At 41.8% G+C, this 20,080-nt stretch overlaps 1 protein-coding gene across 3 annotated transcripts in view; it reads left to right on the forward strand.

The window, feature by feature from the left end:
- The window catches only part of LOC122549071 (nucleolar protein 4-like), a 349,310-nt gene that overhangs the window by 29,842 nt on the left and 299,388 nt on the right, over positions 1-20,080 (forward strand). The window lies entirely within an intron of this gene.

The raw sequence follows: 20,080 nt of genomic DNA on the forward strand, positions 1-20,080 counted from the left end.
TTCAACAAGTCTGGAATAACTTTGTGAGAATAATGAGGTAGGTCTTCATTGGTCTTACAGTAGCAAGCAACCAGAGAAACAGGACCAAGTAGAGTTCTTGCAAAAGTTGGTAAGCATATTTCATACAAAGTGGTGTAACTGTGATATTGTCAGCTTTAATATATCTTGGGAGAATGTGTTTTTGAAATGTGTAGGATCATGTCTATATAACTGTCAATGAAGCTAACCGTTAAGAGGTGGCTTGCATCAGAACTAGTTGAATGGCTGTTGCCTGAATAAGCTGTACAACTTATTAAGGCTCCTGCTTTAGGGTCTCTATGTTGATGCCTCTTTGCAAAGCAAAGTTTTTAGCATCTAAATTTTACCTGGACTATATTGTAAAGGACCGAAATGAGTTACTTAGTTATCCACTAACATTCACAGGCGTGTATCAGGAGTGGTTGAATACAATTCTATTGTGGCTGATGGCTATAACGCCTCATTGTTAGAATTGCTAGATCTGCTCAAAAACTATTCCATTTAGCATTGTAATAGTGCCACACAACATGGTTGTGTGTATCCTCAATGTGAAGCCCTGATTTCGTCACCACAAAGACTGAGAGGTAGTCATTCTTAGCGATGTTGAAATTGAAAGCTGCACCTTCTGAGTGGAATATGTTGGTGAGGATCAGGTTAAGTAATATTTTTCTCTCTTGTTGGTTCCATCACCAATCTCAGGCTAGTAGCTATGACCCTTATGAGTAGTCCAGCGTGGTCAGTAGAGAGGCTACTAAGCCATTGATGGTGGTACATCTTGAAGAAATCTATCCAGAAGATGGCACGGTCATTCCTGATGAAGGGCTTTTGCCCGAAACATTGATTTCACTGCTCCTTGGATTCTGCCTGAACTGCTGTGCTCTTCCAGCACCACTAATCCAGAATCTGGTTTCCAGCATCTGCAGTCATTGTTTTTACCACGGTGGCCCAGTGGTTAGCACTGTTGCCTCATAGCACCAGGGACCCCAGTTTGATTCCAGTCTCGGGTGACTGTCTGCGTGAAGTTTGGACATTCTCCCCATGTCTACGTGGGCTTTCTCCAGGTGCTCCAGTTTCCTCTCATAATCCAAATATGTGTAGGTTAGGTGAATTGACCATGCTAAAAATCGCCCGTAGTGTTCGGGGATGTGTAAGTTAGGTGTATTAGTTAGGGGTAAATGTAGGGGAATGGGTCTGGTTGGGTTGCTGTTTGGAAGGTTGGTGTTGACTTGTTGGGCTGAAGGGTCTGTTTCCACATTGTAGGAATGCTCAGCGTTCTAAGAATTTACGCTGAAGCAGGGGAGAAGGAAATGCCAATGATAGTGTTAGCAATTGTTGAGTTGCAATGCTACGCAGGTGGAAGCACTCTTGATTGAGTTAAATGGAAGTGACTCAGTGACTGCCAATCAGCAGTGAGCAAACAGCTATTTCTGGGAATCCAAGGAAATTGTCATCAACATATGGCAGCTAGTGAACATCTAAGATTTCCTTTCCATACTTAGCCTTCCAGGACCTTCTGGCTCACAAAAAAACTTAAAATGTTAAACCTAGTTCAACTGAGCCTCTTTTGGCCCTAATTCTTTGTAAAATGAGGGTTTACAAGTGGGCTGTGGAGCATAACCTAAAGCAGAGAAAACACACTGGGGTCCAAATGACGCAATCCCTCAGACTCTCAATTCAATGATGATGAAGTTCCTATTTGCCTGCTGAAACCCCAGCTGTTAAAAAAGGCAATTGGTGTGTGAACATTTTAGGCACCCATCCAGAATCACCAGAACATCATTTCTACCATTCACCTCCCATGTTCTCATTTACTGGATAAAGCAACAATCAATGCTTAAATATCCTGCAAACCTTTGATTACAGCAGTTTGTATTTATGTAGCAACTCCAATGTCGTGAAACATTCTCAGGTGCTTTACAGGAGTATGATAAAACAAAACATGACATTGAACTGTGCAAGAAGATAGGACAAGTGACTAAATGCTTGGTCAAAGGGTTCACTTTTAAGGATGAAAGATAAATTTAGAAGTTTGGGAGGGGAATTCCATTATTGATTGAAGGTATTGCTATTAAATTGAAGTGACTAAAATTGGATATACTGAAGTGTTTAATAAGAGGAGCACAGATGTCACTGAATGTATAGCTGAGGAGAATATAGAGTTGGAGGAAAGTGTGGGAAGGGGCAATATGTAGTGTAACAATTGAGGGCTTTGAAAACAAGAATAAGAATTTTAAACTGTAGGCATTAATAATCAGTCAGGGTAGGTCAGTTGGCACAGTAAGATGAGTGAATGGGACTTTTGCATATTAGGGTATAGTTTCAGAGTTTTGGATGAGCTTACAGGGGTTTAACATGGAAGGTCAGCTAGATGCAAATTGGAATAGTCAAATCCAGAGGTAATAAAGTCAAAATGAGGATTTCAGCAGCCAGTGTGTTGCGGCAGGAATAGAGACAGATCATGTTACAACATTCAATGTCGCACTCTTGGTGTCAGTGCAGTTTATTGTTTAGGAGCTCACTTTAGTGCCAAATATAACAAGGATTCAATCAATCTGATTCAGACTTGGACAGTTGTAATTTAGTTGGGGTAAGTTCTGCTGATCCAGCACTGAAAACCTTGTCAAGAAGTCTCATAACTTCAGAGTTCAGTGAGGGGGTGGGAGTTGTGATGTGTATACATGTGAACTCTGCAGATACCTTTTTGAATTCTGTTGTTGAGTGGTCCTATGTGGATGAAGCAGCCAAAGATATATCCTTGGGACATGCATAAGATAATGGAGCAAATGAGACTAGGAAGAAAATCCATTGTAGCTGACACCCTGATAAATGACAGTGGAGAAGCATTGGAGGATGGGTATGGTCAAATCAAAGGCTGCACACAGGCCAAAACAAATGATTTAATTTTGTTGTAATCACATAGAATTTAATTTGTGATGAGCTATTCCTATCCTATGGCAGGTGTCAAAATCAGATTCCCTCATGACTTTCAGAAATAAGTCTGTTAGGGACAAATACATTTTGTTGAAACTTTTCATCTTGCACTTACAAGGAGATTTTGGAAGATTTTTCAAGTGGAAAAACAACTTTCATACTGCATGAGAGGAATATTCTGACTGATTGACAAGCAGACTCTGTTTGGTAGATGTATTGGTCTGGAGAATATATCCCTTAATGATGATTGACAATTAACAGCCAAGCTTTGTTTAAATTTTAAATTAGACATTTTGATTGACATTGAACTGAGAAATTAGCCAGCAAATAGCTCACTGATTTTGTTGAGTTGAAACAGGTGCAACGCTCTTTCCCATTGCAAAGAACAAGGCCCTGTGTATTCAAATATATGGTTCCAGTACACACAGGTCTGCCACGCTGCAAATCTACCTGAAAATTATAAATTTGTTCTTGGTGTAATTTTTTGTTTAATCAGTATTATCCAGCAAACATTTCCCAATTTCAGAATCATATCTTCCTGATATACTTTTAGGCTGTAAGTTCAGCTAACTATTTTGTATACTTTCTGGTCATAATGCATAGTAATTAGAAACTGGAAAATATTTTCTTGCATAAATATTTTCTTCTGGTCACCACACAATCAGGAAGATAGGAAGGCTTTGAACAGGGTACAAAAAAGGTTTACTAGAATGTTGCCTGATTTGGAAGATGTTGCCTATGAGGACAAACCAGACAAATTTGGTTTGTTTTCACTCGAGTGTTGGAGTTTTGAGTGGTGAACTGATAGAAATTTACAAAAGTATGAGACGCATGGGCAGAATGGATAGTCAGAATCTTTCTCCTAGTGTGGAAATGTCAATTACAGGGGATCTAGGTTTCAGATAAATGGGGGAAAGTATAAGGAGATGAGAAAAGCAAGTTTTTTTTTACATGGATGATGTTAAGTGCCTGGAATGTGCTGCCAGAGGAGGCGGTAGAAACAGATATAATAGCAATGTTTAAGAGGCATCTTGACAGATATATTAATAGAGGCAACAGACCAGGCAGAAGTAAGTGGTTTTTTAGTTTAGGAAGGTATCACATGTGTCAATGCAGGCTTGGTGGGCCAAACGGCCTGTTCTTGTGCTGTAATGTTCTTTGTTATTTAAATGAACTTTCCAGATAGAAACATGATTCCACATTTCTCATGGTATAAGATCATTGAAGGGAATCTACATTAAATGGTTAACATCTATGCAAAGCTATTCTTCTCAGTTGCATATCCCTGTAGTGAAATGTGCCAAGGAGGTTGGTGAAATAACTCCATGAAGGCCGGTTTCCTGTCACCAAGTCACTCTTTATTTAACGTATGCATTGTACATGACACTGACCCAGCTAGCTCAGAGCCAACTTCTAGAGTAAGCAGAACCCCTGACACTCCAGTTTACATCTGTCATCTCACATCTTGTCCTCAGAAGTTTCTTCAATGCTAGGTGGAGAGGGAGAACCCAGGGGTTCTGACAGTCTTGCCAGATGTTTGAGGGACCGGGTATAATATATTTTGCTCCTGTCCAGCTTGCGAGCTTTCAAGTGTTGCACATGCTTGTTAAGAACCTCCTCTCCTACCTGAACTTTGTACGTCATGGGACCTGACCTCACATCAACCATGCCTCTTACCCATGAAGAGCCATTTCCCTGATTTTGACATGAACTTCATCCCCTGAAGTAAACTGCCTGTCTCACTTAGAGGAGTCTTGCGTCTCATATTGGCGTTCCTGATGCCAATTCATCCCCTCCCACCAGATTATGTTTACCTTGGTGTGGGATCTTCATCCCCATTACCAACTCTGCTGGAGCTGTCCCTGTACTTGCGTGAGAGATGATCCTGTAATCAAACAGAAACTAGGGCAGTTTGGTATTGATTGAAGCTGTAGACTATTTCTTTAAGGTAGGGTTAAAATCAACGAGGTAAAAACAATGACTGCAGATGCTGGAAACCAGATTCTGGATTAGTGGTGCTGGAAGAGCACAGCAGTTCAGGCAGCATCCAAGGAACAGCGAAATCGACGTTTCGGGCAAAAGCCCTTCATCATTTGCCCGAAACGTAGATTTCGCTGCGCATTGGATGCTGCCTGAACTGCTGTGCTCTTCCAGCAGCACTAATCCAGACTATTTCTTTAAGCCTGCCTTCAAAGTTTGGACTGCTGTTTTCCACTAGACAAGTGGATAATGGATGGTATGGAGCTGTCTTCACATGCTGAATGCCATTCAACTTTAGGAAATACTCAAATTCCCCGCTGGTTAATGATGGCCTGTTTTCTGTGACCAACACCTCCAGGAGTCCATGTATTGCAAATGATGATCGCAATGTTTCAGTCTTTGTCTCTGTGTTTGATGAATGAAATCTAAGTCTATTCAGCCACTTTGAATGGGCATCCACAATGACTAGAACATGGAGCCCATGAAAGTCATTGTGTAACTGAGTCCAGGGTTTACTTGGCCATTGCCATGAATGTGTGGGAGCTGCTGGTGGTAATCTTTGTCATTATTGGCACTCTGGGCATTGCCCACCAACATGGCTATATCTGCATCGAATCCTGACCATCAGATGTAACTTCTGATGACCCTGGTGGAGTTCAACGGGTACCACTCCATATCAGGACAGTTATTCTTGCTCACCATAATAATATGCCATCCTCTATGGCAATCTGGTCTTTCTGTGTCCAGACAGGTTCCAATTTTGATTGTGATGGTCCTTTTATTTCCCTTATCACCAGCAGCTGTTTCAGTTTTGCCAGGACGGGATCTTATTGTGTCCACAGTCTGATATTGACAGTAGTGACCGGAAGTGTGTCCAGCAAGTTTAAAACCAGAACGGATTCTTCTAGTGGAACCTCGTAAAATGTTCTCCATTGTCCGCTGGAAAGTAGCACAGGCTGATGATATCTAAATGGCAATCTTGTATATTGGTACAAATCCTTATGGCTGTTAGTTGCAGCATATTTCAGGAAATCCTCATTTAAATTGCAGTTGCAGGTATGCATGGCTCATGCCCAGCTTTATGAAGGACAACTGCCCCTGCCAGTTTTGTGTGTAAGTTCTCTATGCGAGGAATTGGTTATTCATCCAGCTATGAAAAGCAGTTTACCATTTGTTTGAATTTGCCACAAAGGCAAACAGACCTGCCGGGCTTCGCGATTACTATGACTGATGCTGCTCATTCTGCAAATTGTACTGGTTTGTTGATTCCTTTGCTTTCAAATGTCCTGGTTTTTGCTTCTCTTTTTGCATGCAAGGCAAATGGCACTGGGCAGGCCTTACAAAATCATGGAATTGCTTCCTGGCCTAAATGTAAGGTGGCCTTAACCCCTTTGATAGTCCCTAGGCATTCCTGAAAATGTCCAAGTATTTAATTAGGACTTCACTCAGGAAGCCATTTTCTAATTGAAAAACGTTGAGCCAATCGAGGTAAATCATTTTTAACCAGTTTTGCCCTATCAAGCTTGGGCCTGAAGCTTTTACAAGCATCAGTGGCAACTAAAATAGCTGCTTCTAAGAGGCTGGAACCAAAGTGTTAGCCGTAATCTGTGAGGGTTTCCCAGTATAGGTGCTCTGTCTGGCTGAGGTCTTATTCAAACTTAAGGGTTGAAGTCCAGAGCTAACTTTGGTAAAGACTGGTTCTACAATCACTGATACAACCATGCTGATATCAACCTCCATGAGAACTGGGTGACCATTTAATCAGATGTTTAGCTTGATTGGTTCTGATTTAGATGTTGCGAAGCAGTGTAACTGTCCCAAATCTGCTGTAAGTGGACTTTCAAGTGTGTGCATTCTCCTGGATACTGGTTGATGAGTATTCTTACTCAATTCAGGCTAAATGGCACTCTTTTACTGTCTTGAGTCGATATTCCGGTAGCAACTACAATGGCTTGTCAGACTGGATCCTCGAGAAAATTTTAACCATTTGTTTGAAGCTTGGTTTTGTTTTAGGGTTATGCTATGCACTGACCTTGAGTCCCTTTGTTTAGGATATATCTTGAGTGAGACTGTGCAATTACCTTCACTCAAGTAGCATTTCTAACCTTCATCTGCCTGGCGAGGGTGTCCACTTCCATTGGAATATCCTGTAACTCATAAACTTCACTTGCCACACTTTCTAGTGACAAAACCAGTTGTACTGCCTGTTTGAAGTGCAGTAGGCAATTTTGCATGGTCACATCATTAATCTCACTCTTGCCACTACTGAAATAACTCTACAAAGGCTGGTACTGTCACCAAGTCATCCATTATTTACAAGTGCATAGTGCATAACATTGACACAGCTATCTTAGTTGAAACTTTATTGCTGGAACAGCACAGCAGGTCAGGCAGCATCCAGGGAACAGGAGATTCGACGTTTCGGGCACAGGCCCTTCTTCAGGAATCTCCTGTTCCCTGGATGCTGCCTGACCTGCTGTGCTGTTCCAGCAATAAAGTTTCAACTTTGATCTCCAGCATCTGCAGACCTCACTTTCTCCCCACAGCTATCTTAGAGCTGGCTATTAGAGTGAGCAGAACCCCTAATCCTTCAGTTTATATCTGTCAGCCAGGATTCCCAGTTGGACCAGGTTAACAGACCTAATCAGGGAACTCATAATCCATGAGGTCCACCTGGCCAACCTTGTTCCAATCACCACAGTTGGGGCTGTGGGGTTCAAACTTGTGAGGAGTGGATTGTGAAGCTTAAGTGCCATGAAAATCAAAGTGAGTGAATATGTGAAAACTGGGTTGGGAGTTGGTCTCTGGTCCTGTCGTTGGGCTGAATTTTCTTTTCTGGGTTGCTGAACAGCTTGAAGTGGGAACAGTGACTCACTTGGAGTTTGACATGCAGTCAGGTTCCCTTCCCCAGTTAAGGGTGATGGTAGTCCCTTGAAACTGGAGGGCTAAGAGGCATTTCAGCTTCAGGCGAGCAGCAGGCTGTAAAGGAAATTAAGTAACTGAGAGGTTTCTCCCTTTCACCAATATTTCTAAAACTTTAATTAAATTAAACTCTCGCAGCCATATGTGTAAACTGTCCCTTGGATGTGTTCTTCTCCTTCTTAAACAGTGGCATGAGACTGAGTGTGAGTTTTTTCCTCTCTGGGTTGTGGTCCTGAGATGACTAAACAGTCTGATGCTGAATGTTCTCACCCTATTGCATTTTGGGGAGATGATGTTTAAAAAGACTGTTGAGTGGGATGTTTGGGTCTTTGTACGTTTCATTTATTGGTCTTGGTTGGCTTGACATTTTGGCGAATGCTTCTTCTCTAGTTTTGACAGTCTAGGCAAAGTGATTCCCATGAGCCGAAGGACATTTTTTCATGAAGGCTTTCAGCATGTCCATGAAGCATTTTGGTAACTGTTTGATTGTTATTACAAAGCTGGAGTCGAGAAACTTGTTTTAGAAATACAGTGTGGCCCATCACATCCAGATTTGTGGATATGTTCTGATCCGATGTGGATAGGAAATTGGTTGCATGGCAGAAAACAGAATTAGAATGATGGTTAATTACTCAAATTGGCAGCGCGTGACTAGTGATGTCCCACAGACATCTTTGTTGGGGCCTCAATCATTCACAATCCTCATTAACTATTTGGATATTGTCATAAAAGGTCAAATATCGAGATTTGCTGATAACATGCAATTGAGCAGCTTGTAGATAGTGTTGATGACAGCATAGCATTTCAACAGAATATTGAGAGATTAGGTGAATAGGCAAAGCTGTGGCAGATGGAGTTTGATATAAGCAAGTGTGAGATTATTCATTTTGGATTGAAAAAAGGGATAGATCATAGTTTTTTTATAGAGGGCACAAAAGTTAAATACAATGGATGTCCAATGAGATTTGGGAGTTTGGGTGCATTGCTCTTTAAAAAGCCATGAACAGGTGCAGAACATAGTTGAGAGAGCTAATGAGATGCTAATCATCATATCTAAAGGGCTGCAGTACTGTTATGACACAGGGTAAACACCTGCTAATTTAAACCAGACACACAGAAAAGCTCACCTCATCTTGTAATCTGTTAAAGTATGAGTGACAAAGAACTATCAAATCCCCCTATTTAAAGAAAAATTTAATGATTTATTCTTTAACTCCAAGTAAAAAAAAGGAACATTAAACAACAACACTGCAAACCTCCTTTGTCTGATCAATTTACCTACCTCCCACTCGACACCAATATACTGATCTGATAAAACTCCACAAATTAGGTTTTACAAAAAATTCAAATTTCAAAACCAGTCAGCTGTGTCGTTCCTCCTGTATCTTTCTGTCTTCTGCTTTACAGATTCCATGTGAAAAGGTACCTTTCAGAGCATGATGTGCGGGCGCAGTCTGTTGGTGCTTTTTGCCGCTCTGGCTAACTGTTCAAAATACCTGATTTTTATACCTCAAAACATCGGACCATCTCATTGGTTTGAAGCCATTGAAACATTAAAATTCAAATTCAATTGGACTTTGGTATCTTGGGACATAATTTAAACTGGCTGAATTTGAATTTGTTATATACCTTGGCAACTCAGCTCCAGCTATTTGGTTCACAGCCAAATGTTACATTTTTAAATTGTTCTGTGCTTGCAGTTGGTCCTTGCCAGCTTTCTCTTTCTCTTAAAAGTACAGTACACACCTAAACCTTCATAACAGTACAAGGATACCAGTAATACACTGTAGTTATGCAAACCCCTATTTGGACCCCACTTAGAGTACTGTGAGCAGATCCGAGCACATCACCTGAGGCGGGATGTTTTGGCCCTGGAATGAGTTCAGTTTTGGTTTGATTAGATTTGATTTGTCATGTACAGAGGAACCGCAATTATCTGAACGAGATAGCTGGGCCCTATTTCGTTTGCATAAATGATTATTTGGTGAATTGATTCAATGTCTCTCTCTGGGACTCAGAGTTTTATGAAGTTTCTTTTATCCTCACTTAGCCTGCCTTACTCCCTGTCTCTGTCTCAGCGTTTCTTTGTGAGCAGACACACACTTTTGTGTAAGGGACCTGCAGCAATGCTGAAGCCTCCCCCCCCACACACCATTAGTTCAGTGGGATTGACACAGCAAGCACTTGCTAAGTCCACTCCCTGCTCAGGAGACAAGGCAGCAGCACACCATGCGCGAGCCCCCCCCCCATCCACTCCCATCCCCGCGCACCAATCCTGTCCAACCCCCCCCACCCCCTCTCCAGGTCAGCCAGACTGGACACCAACAGTAAGACTGCTGCTGCCTTTGTGGGGGGGGGGGGGTGAGTCTCAGAATAGCGTACACATACACACACACACACACACGCACACACAACTCTTCACTGCAACTTTTTGACAGGTTCCACCTTTGCCCTGTACAGGACAATATTGGAGAGATTGTCTGGGGAAAGGGGGTTTAGGCTACACCCCTGTGTAGAACTCCGGGGAAAGTGTGGGAGGAGAGAAGGTAGACGGTCAGTCATTTAGAGACAGTGCCTGAGCTCCCATCGATGTCCAGGACTGTTCTCGGCAGCATTTCAGTCAGCCGAATTCATTTTTAATCATTGTAAACAAAAGACGCGATCAGTGTTAAAACTTCTTTGATGTAATGTTTCTATCGAAACCTTGAAATCTTCTTCGGATAATCCAAAATTTGGATAATTGATATTTGAATAATCGAGGTTCCTCTGTATACCGAAGTACAGTGAAAACTTTTGTTTGCAAGCAGTACAGGCAGATCATAGTAAGCAAGAAAATACAGATCATAGTGTGCTTGGACACAATGAAGCATACAGGTTACACTGCACAGGAGGTGTGTGAACCAAGATCAACATTAACAACAGCAACATTATTTGAAGTTAAAGAATCAGTCTCATAACACAGGGAAGAAGCTATTCTTGAACCTGGTGGTGCAGTTTTCTACTGTCATGGGCAGAACAGTTGTCATGCCAGGCCATTATTCACCCAGACAGTATGCTTTCTGTGGTGCATCTTTAAAAATTGGTGATGGTCCTTATGGACATGCTAAGTTTCCTAACCCACTTGTGGAAGAAGAGGTGTTATTGTGCTTTCTTAGACAAATTAAGCTTCTATTCTTTAAAATTTAGAAGATTAAGGGATGATCTAATTGAGGTTTCAGGATATTAACAGGGAAGACAGGGTTAATAAAGATAAACTATTTCCACAGGTTAGAGATTCTAGAACTCTGGGCATAGTCTAAGAATTAGGGCCAGGCTATTCAGGACAGATGTTAGGACGCACTTCTACATGCAAAGAGTAGTGGAGGTTTGGAACTTCCTTCCTCAAATGGTGGTCGATGCTAATTCAACTGTTAAATTTAAATCTGAGATTGACAAATTTTTATTAAACAAGGTATCAAGGCATATGGGCCCAAGGGACTCATGTGGCGTTAGACCATAAATCAGCCATGATCATATTAATGGAAGAGCAGACTCGAGGGGCTGAATGGCCTGATTGGAAATTACCATTGACTGAGGGAAGGGCAGCCCTGCCATTTGGTCTGAGCTCACTTCAACAAAAAATAAAGAAATGGGAACTTTGGGGCACTGTCCACCTCTGTTCCTGCTTCTAATTGGACTTGAAAGTCCTACCAATTGTCCCTTACCAATTTGTTTTAGTTTCATGACTTGGGTATATTTATGATTCTTTAGGGTGTAAGTTTGCTCGCTGAGCTGTAGGTTTGATATCCAGACTTTTCATTACCTGGCTAGGTAATATCATCAGTGGCGACCTCCAAGTGAAGCGAAGCTGTAGTCTCCTCGGAATCCTAGTAGCACACAAACCCACCAACACTCTCAAACAAAAACTAACAAACTTAAAAGATCCAGTATAACCCATGGACAAAACCAATGTCATCTACAAAATTCCATGCAAGGACTGCCACAAACACTACGTAGGACAAACAGGAAGAAAATTAGCCACCTGGATACACGAACACCAGCTAGCCACAAAAAGACACGACCCTCTCTCCCTCGTAGCCCTACACACGGATGAAAAAAACCACCAATTCGACTGGGACAACACATCTATCCTGGGACAGGCCAAGCAAAGACATTCCAGAGAATTCCGAGAGGCCTAGCACTCCAACCACAACGCCATAAACAAACACATAGATCTAGATACCATCTATCAACCCCTCAGAAAACAAACAGGAAATGACATCACCACAAACCCCAGGAACCCCATCCAGGACAAACAAATAAATAAAAAGCAGGAGACACAGCTTCGCTTCACTTGGAGGTCGCCACTGATGATGTTACCTAGCCAGGTAATGAAACGTCTAGATATCAAACCTACACCCTAAATCTCAACCTGAGCTACAAACCTTCACAAACCTTGCAAAAATTTATGATTCTGTTGTTTTCCCTAAATGTTAGGAAGTCTGAAACAAAATAAAAGTTAGATTTTGGGGCTGGAGGTATATTGGGATTAGGATGATGGCTGTTTCCAGTGGGAGAATCAACTGCTTGTTCAGTCCTAATATCTATTGGGTTACTTTCTGATTTTCTCATTATTTACCAACAGGGGAGGGATGACCCAGTATTATCCTTATTCAAGCATTTTCTGACTGGTACTTCAGTTCATCTTAAAATTTGCTGTGCCTTATCCCATGTAACTTCCTATTTTCTCATTGTCCAAGCCATAGTGACATTGGCTCCTCATCCCCAAATACCCCATTTTAAATCATTCGTCCTCCTTTTTAAAAAAGTTTCTCCATCTCTTATCTCCATCATGTATTTGTTCCTTCCTCATTTCTATGATGGTAGTATGAAGGGAGTAAATTTACATATACCAGAATTGGAGGAATACAACGCATTTGGTGAATTGTAACATTAGGGACTGTTTTAGAAAGAGTGAAAGAGGGGTACAAGACTACAAATGGCCTTAAAACATTTGGATGAGAATTTAAATTGTGAGGTGTGGGGCACATTGACATCCATCTAGGTGTGAGTGCAGATTGATTGCTGAGCAAGTTGTGCTATGGATACAACACAGATTCTGTGGATCTGCAATGATTTCAATGATCTGCTAAAAGTAACTAAATGATGTGTACAATGTTAGCCTTGCACAACCTACTATGTTTCTCTCAATCTCTCTCTTGACTTTTTAAAACCTGTACTTGAACTTGATTCAAGCAATGGCCAGGAATTGAACTTCATCCCTTATGCAGATGGAGAAAGACCTACAGCTACAAATGATACTCTAATACACCCCCAAGTCTTGATCTCCACCTGGCATCATTACCAGGTGCCAGAAATCAAAATAAATATATAAGTTTAATTGTACAACAAGAGCACAATGAAATCTTGTTCAGATGGGCCAAAGGGCTGAGAAGTGACTGATGGAGATTTAAATAAATATAAGTTGTTGCATTTTGGTAAGGTAAACCAGAGCAGGATTTATACAATTAATGGGAGACCTCTGGGAAGTGTTGTCAAATAGAGGGATCTAGGGGTGCATCTTCATAGTTCCTTGAAAGTGGAGTTACAGGTAGACAGGGTGGTAAAGAAGGCATTTGGCAAGCTTACCTTCATTAGTCTCTGAACTGAATATAGGAATTGGGACATCATGATGGAGCTGTACAAGATGTTGTTGAGCTGAAAAATGTGTTGCTGGAAAAGCGCAGCAGGTCAAGCAGCATCCAAGGAGCAGGAAAATTGATGTTTTGGGCATAAGCCCTTCTTCAGGAATGAGGAAGTTGTGCCAAGCAGGCTAAGATAAAAGATAGGGAGGAGGGACTTGGGGGAGAGGTGCTGGGAATGCGATAGGTGGAAGGAGGTTAAGGTGAGGGTGATAGGCCGGAGTGGGGGTGGGGGCAGAGAGGTCAAGAAGAAGATTGCAGGTCAAGAAGGCGGTGCTGAGTCCGAGGGTTGGGACTGAGATAAGGTGGGGGGAGGGGAAATGAGGAAGCTGGAGAAATCTGAGTTCATCCCTTGTGTTAGAGGGTTCCTAGGCAGAAGATGAGGCGCTCTTCCTCCAGCCATCGTGTTGCCATGGTCTGGCGATGGAGGAGGCCAAGGACCTGCATGTCCTTGGCGGAGTGGGAGAGGGAGTTAAAATGTTCAGCCACGGGGCGGTTGGGTTGGTTGGTGCGGGTGTCCCAGAGGTGTTCTCTGAAACATTCCGCAAGTAGGCGGCTTGTCTCTCCAATGTAGAGGAGGCCACACTGGGCACAGCGGATGCAGTAAATGATGTGTGTGGAGGTGCAGGTGAATTTGTGGCAGATATGGAAGGATCCCTTGGGGCCTTGGAGAGAAGTGAGGGGGGAGGTGTGGGCGCAAGTTTTGCATTTCTTGCGGTTGGAGGGGAAGGTGCTGGGAGTGGAGGTTGGGTTGGTGGGGGGTGTAGACCTGATGAGGGAGTCGCAGAGGGAGTGGTCTTTCCGGAACACTGATAGGGGAGGGGAGGGGAGGGAAATATATCCTTGGTGGTGGGATCTGTTTGGAGGTGGTGGAAATGACGAAGGATGATATGATGTACCTGGAGGTTGGTGAGGTGGTAGGTGAGGACCAGTGGAGTTCTGTCCTGGTGGCGATTGGAGGGGTGGGGTTCAAGGGCGGAGGAGCGGGAAGTGGAGGAGATGCAGTGGAAAGCATCGTCAATCACATCTGAGGGGAAATTGCGGTCTTTGAAGAAGGAGGCCATCTGGGTTGTTCGGTATTGAAATTGATCCTCCTGGGAGCAGATGTGGCGGAGGCGAAGGAATTGGGAATATGGGGAAACCCGCACCAACCAACCCAACCGCCCCATGCCTGAACACTTTAACTCCCCCTCCCACTCCGCCAAGGACATGCAGGTCCTTGGCCTCCTCCATCGCCAGACCATGGCAACATGACGCCTGGAGAAGAGCGTCTCATCTTCCGCCTAGGAACCCTCCAACCACAAGGGATGAATGCAGTTTTCTCCAGCTTCCTCATTTTCCCTCCCCCCACCTTATCTCAGTCCCAACCCTCAGACTCAGCACCGCCTTCTTGACCTGCAATCCTCTCCGCCCCCACCCCTTCTCCGGCCTATCATCCTCACCTTAACCTCCTTCCACCTATTGCATTCCCAACGCCCCTCGCCCAAGTCCCTCCTCCCTACCTTTTATCATAGCCTGCTTGGCACACCTTCCTCATTCCTGAAGAAGGGCTTATGCCCGAAACGTCGATTCTCCTGCTCCTTGAGTGCTGCCTGACCTGCTGCGCTTTTCCAGCAACACATTTTTCAGCTCTGATCTCCAGCATCTGCAGTCCTCATTTTCTCCAAGACATTGGTGAGGCCACTTTTGAAATACTGTGTACAATTCTAGTCATCCTGTTATAGGTAGGATAATGTTCAATTAAAATTTATAACTATCTTGCTGGGATGGAAGGCTTGAGTTATAAGGAGTAGCTTGACAGGCTGGGACCTTTTTCCTGGAGTGACAACCTTTTAGGGGTTTATAGAATCATGAGGTTCATCAAAAAGGGGAATAGCTGAGGTCTTTTTCCAAAGATAGGGGAGTTCAAACCTAGAGGGCATAGATTTAAGGTGAGAGGGGAAGGATTTAAAAGTGACCTGAGGGGCAACTTTTTCACCCAGGGTGTAGTGCGTGTATGGAATAAGCTGCCAGAGGCATTGGTAGAGGGAGTACAATTACAATATTTAAAATGCATTTGGACAGGTACATGAATAGGAAATGTTCAGAGAGATATGGGCCAACTATAGGCAAATGGGAATAGTTCAGTTTAGAATATCTGGTAGGTGTGGATGAGTTGGATGGAGGGGTCTGTTTCCATGCAATTTGACTTTGTGACTATGATTCGGATTAATTGGGATAATCTGAATTAGGATAATTCAGAAGGATAATCTGAATTTTGAAGCCTCCTTGAATATTTTATTTTCTTTGTTAGATCCTTCCATCTGAGAGTAGGAGACAGGCTGTCACAAAATCTAAAATCAACGTTTAATTGATTGCTTATTTCCATGCTGTATGACTCTATAACTCTGTAGATCTAAGTTTTGTGCAGAACAGTATTTGAGTTGTGCCATAGAAGTACATATGGAGAGTGACTCCATAGCAAAACATGGAGAATGTCTGACTAAAAGTATTAAGTAATGAGGACTAACTGCTTGAACTTGACCTGCATTTATTTGAATACATTAAGAATTTCAAACCAAAAATGTATAGATTTTTGGTTAGGAAGGTTATGGATTAAAGGTTGGTACTTGGAGATACTGTCTGAATTGATGATGTAATTGAATGATGAAACAGGCTTCAAGGACTGAATGACCTACACTTTTTCCTATATTCCTATCATAGATCCTGTAAATCAATAGAATTTCCACTTCAGATTGAATAATGGGAGTGAAACTGGAGATTGGCACAGCCAGATGCACAATTTTTCATAAGATTATTAAGTCCGTGGGATAAACAGAACAAGGAAACTGAATTTTGTGTGGAATAAGATTGTAACAAAAGACAGAAAAGCTTAAAACAAAAACTTTGAAGCTATTTAGGAAATGGACCCAAGAACAGATTAAAGTTCTACTTAAACAATGAATGGATTTTGGTTATCCCTTATGGAAACATGTTGCTTGTTCTTTGGTCTCTGTGAAAATCATTTGCATTAGCACATATAGAGTATTTCACCTGACTTTGTGTTTGCAAGCTTGTATAGAGTTGTCCTGAGAAACTAACTCATTTGAAACTAGCTTCAATTCAATAAAACTTTAATGTCTTCTTGAGAAATAATGGATGAAAATTCCTGGCCAATTTTGTGCTGCTAGAGCTGGCCTTTGCCTATCACACTTGGCAGAGCAATTTTTTTACATTACTGTGAATGCTTAGGTTTGGCCTTCACAAGCAGTCTATTATAGACACTTAGCAAATCTAATACAGACCAATGGGTTAATGAAGGGGAGCTAAATTAACTCCCGCCCTTCTGTTGCTCCCTTTATCCTCTGATGTTGGGCCCTTCTGGGAGCTATACATTTTAGATCTTAACCACTTCAGTTTGTAATAGTATTGTTGAGCTAATGTTGGTGATAGATGTGGAAGTTCTAGAGATAGAGTGTTCTTAACTTCCCTCAGTACTTTCTCCAAATATATTGGTGCTACTCCATTTTGAACAAGTGTCTGACACTGCATGAAGGAAGAGAAAATGGCATCATATGTACTCTGTAAATTTTGATGTATTTCTGAGAGACTTAGAGACCTTGATTGACTTTGTTGAAATATCTAACCATTTTATGATAGCAATCAAGAAGACACATCTGGAAAGGTGAATTTAATAAAAGTCTGGAATTCTAGTCTAATAACAATCATTAAATCTTTGTCAATTGTTGTTAAAAACCCAACTTGTTCACTAATGGCCATTTGGGAATGAAGAGTACCATCCTTACCAGACCCAAAATACTAACTTTGATTTCCCTACACAGATGCTGACAGACATGCTGAACTTTTCCAGCAATTTCTGTTTTTGTTTCATCCTTACCTGGTCTGGCTTATGCATGACTTAGATCTACAGTAACATATTTAACTGTTAACTGCCTTCAGCAAGCCACTCAGTTCACGGACAATGAGGAAAGGTCAATACATGTTGTACCAACCAGTGACGTTCACATCCCAGGATTGAATTAAAAAATGAGCTGAAATATATAATCAAATAGCTCAGTCAGAGAAAGTGTTGCTCAAACTATACCATGTGATATTAAGACCACACTTTGTGCACTTTCAAGTTCTCAAAAGCCCAATTTTTGAACAGTTCTACACTATGATTAATTCTTTAATCTATTCACAATATTCTGTGCCACTTTATCAACATCACCATCAAGGAACAAGGTTGAACAAATTATGACATTAGGTTAGTTGACCAAACGCTTGGTCAAAGAGGTAGAATTTAAGGAATGTAAAAAGAAAAAAAACAAGGTAAAAAGATACAGGGCTATAAGGAAAGTATTCCAAAGCTTGGGACCTAGGCAACTCAAGACATGGCCACAACAGTGGTACAATTAATGTTGAGGATGTTCAAAAGGCTAAAGGGTTGTGGTGTGTAAGAAGAAATTACAGAGACTGAGAAGGGTGAGGTACTGGAGCATTTGTCAAACAAATATGAGAATTTTAAAGTCAAGATGTTGCTTGAACAGGAGCCAATGGAGGTAAGCAAGCACAAAGGGAAATAGGACTCGGTATAATTGAAAGCATGGGCAACAAAGTTTTGGATGGCCTCATGATTACAGGGGATAAAATGTGAGAGAGCAACCAACAGTGGGTTGGGATAGTCAAATCTAGAGTTGTTTATGAATGGCATGCATTTGATGTTGTTAACTCATCAGGAATCCCAAAGTTTCTTACACTCTCGTTAATCTTCATCTTTTGCAGGGTGAGGGTGGAGTAAGAAATTGAATTTGGAGTGGGAACTTCAGTTTTCCCAATATTTAATTCAAGAAAATTTCTTCTCATCTAGTACTGGATGTTGACATAGTCGCTTGATAATTTTGGAGACTTTTCTAAAACCTTGTGGAGGATTCATGATTGTCAGGTCACATCTGAAGGAGCAGATGCAAAAAAGAATAGATTATGTGGTAATTCTTAACATTTGCTCATAAATGCATTTTAAAGCTCAAATAATGATACTAACCTCTACAAAGTTCTTGAGATGCTAAAAACTAATTAACTACCATAGAATGATAGAAATCTTGACACAATATATTTAGTTTCTTATTCATAGCCGGTTGTTAACCTAATGAACACAAAACAAATGCATCTATTTTTAGTTTCTAGTTCCACGACAGTTATGTGTACAGAAAGTGTTCTACAGCGAGAAGAACCAGTCCAATATTAATCTGAGTGTTTACTTGCCTCATTTACATTGGTAGGAACCCTATCCAAGGTAGACATTAATGAAATCAAATCCATGGCTAAAAATATGGGACTTTGACAACATCTCTGCAGTAATATGTGCACTGCTAGCCAAACCTTTCCAATACAATTCTGAAACTTGCATAACTTCTATAAAATAGAAAATTGCCCAGGTGTGTCCTCTTGATAAAAAGCAGAACAAATTGAATCTGACTAATTATTGTGCCAGCAACCTTCTCTCGATCATCAGAAATGTGATGGAAGGTCTCAACAGTACTGCCGTAAGCATTTACACTGAAATAAACTGCTTACAGATTTTAACTTCAAGCCGGCTAAGGTTATTCAACTCCTAACATTGGAAAAGCTAAAGAAGTGATACAGGAATGACTGACCTTGTCAGGCCGCATTTCATCAAGTATGGAGTCAATAAATGCTCGCTAAATTGAAATTAATGTGCATGGGGTAAAATGTCTCCCCTGGTTGGAGTGATACCTAACACAAAGAAAGGTAGTTATGGCTGTTGGATATGAACCCTTTAACCCCAGGACATCACTACAGGGGTGCCTTGGCGTGGTGTTCTAGGCCTAACTCTCTTCAGTTGCTTCATCAATTACCTTATCTTAAGGTGGAAAGTCAGGATGTTTGCAAATGATTGCATGGTGTTAATTAACGTTCATGTGCCATCAATTATTGAAGCAGTCTCTGCCCATATGCAAGACATAGGCAACTATTAAGGTTCAGACTGATAAAAGGCAAGTAACTTCCATGCCACACAAGTACCAGGCAATGACCACCACCAACATGGAAAATCTGACCCATCTTGCTGTGGGGCGGCACAGTGGCTCAGTGGTTAGCACTGCTGCCTCACAGTGCTAGGGACCTAGGTTCAATTCCAGCCTTGGGGAATTGTCTGTGTGGAGTTTACACATTCTTCGCATGTCTGTGTGGATTCTCTCCAGGTGCTGCAGTTTCCCCCCACAGTCCAAGGATGTACAGTTAGGTGGATTGGCCATGCGAAATTGCCCATAGTGTCCATGGGAAATGCAGGGTTTCGGGGATTGGGTAGTTGGGTGGGATGCTCTTCAGAAGGTCAGTATGGATTTGTTGGGTTGAATAACCTATTTCCACACCGTAGGGATTCTGTGATTCTATGCCATTCATTAGTTCAGTAAATTCTGATCACCAACATCCTGGGTGGTTACCATTGACCAATAGCATAATTGGACTAGACAGATAAATACAGAGTACACAGAAGCTGGGAGTTGTGCAGCAAGTCACTCATCTCTGGAATTATCAAACGCCTC

The sequence above is a fragment of the Chiloscyllium plagiosum genome, unplaced genomic scaffold (genome assembly GCF_037043375.1).
Source record: "Chiloscyllium plagiosum isolate Xiang-an unplaced genomic scaffold, Cpla_swu_hap1 HiC_scaffold_4, whole genome shotgun sequence".
NCBI classification, from domain to species: Eukaryota; Metazoa; Chordata; class Chondrichthyes; order Orectolobiformes; family Hemiscylliidae; genus Chiloscyllium; species Chiloscyllium plagiosum.